Below are 1,150 nucleotides of genomic sequence, written 5' to 3'. Positions count from 1 at the left end.
TAAGAAGGTTGGAATTTAGTATATAAAAGAACAAATAAGGTTGGGAATTTAAATATGCAAAAGAACAAACAAGAAGGGTTAGAATTTAAATATATAAAAGAACAAATAAGAAAATTTAAATTAGAATTAAAGTATATAAAAGAACAAATAAGGAAAAATTTAAATTTAAATATATAAAAGAACAAATAAGAAGAATTTAGAATTAGTATATAAAAGAACAAATAAGTTTAGATTTAGTATATAAAGACAAATAGCCAAAATTTGGGTTAGGTTAGTGTATCTAGAGGACAGATAGGAGGGTTGGGTTAGGTTAGTGTATAGAGGACAGATAGGAGGGTTTTATAGATGACAGATAGAACATCTGGAGGGACACAACCCTCCTATCAAACAGCTCTTTCATACTGACCATCGCCAAGATGCCCTCGGCATTATGGGCCACATGACTGGCGAACCCAGCGAAACAAAGTCCCTCTGTGTCCTGCTATATATATATATATATATACACACACACACACACACACACACACACACACACACACACACACACACACACACACACACACACACACACACACACACACACGTGTTCTCAAAGAGCAGAACAGTGACCACTTAAGAATCTCCCAGTAGTGAAAGGGGGTTGTTCAACAATGTATTCAACTGAAATGTGAATGGTAGAGGTACGGGCCTTAATCGTCAGGCCTGGGGAACAGTGGGTTAACTGCCTTGCTCAGGGGAACAGTGGGTTAACTGCCTTGCTCAGGGGCAGAATGACACATTTGTACTTTGTCATCTCTGGGATTCGATCCAGCAACCTTCCACTTACTGGCCCAACACTTTAACCACTTGGCTAAGTGCCATAGTGACACAGTGTGTGACGTTTCTGTCTCTGTTTTTCCTCCAGGTCGCTGAGAAGAGGGAACACAGTGATCCAGGACCTGAGAGTCTAACTGTCTCTCTCTGTGTGTGTGTGTGTGTGTGTGTGTGTGTGTCTGAGTCTCTGAGAGTCTGTCTGTCTGTGTGTGTCTGAGTCTCTGAGAGTCTCTCTGTCTGTTTGTGTCTGAGTCTCTGAGAGTCTGTCTCTCTGTTTGTGTCTGAGTCTCTGAGAGTCTGTCTGTCTGTTTGTGTCTGAGTCTCTGAGAGTCTGTCT

The sequence above is a fragment of the Oncorhynchus tshawytscha genome, linkage group LG10, assembly GCF_018296145.1.
Source record: "Oncorhynchus tshawytscha isolate Ot180627B linkage group LG10, Otsh_v2.0, whole genome shotgun sequence".
NCBI lineage: Eukaryota > Metazoa > Chordata > Actinopteri > Salmoniformes > Salmonidae > Oncorhynchus > Oncorhynchus tshawytscha.
Note: the sequence above shows the minus strand (reverse complement) of the source record.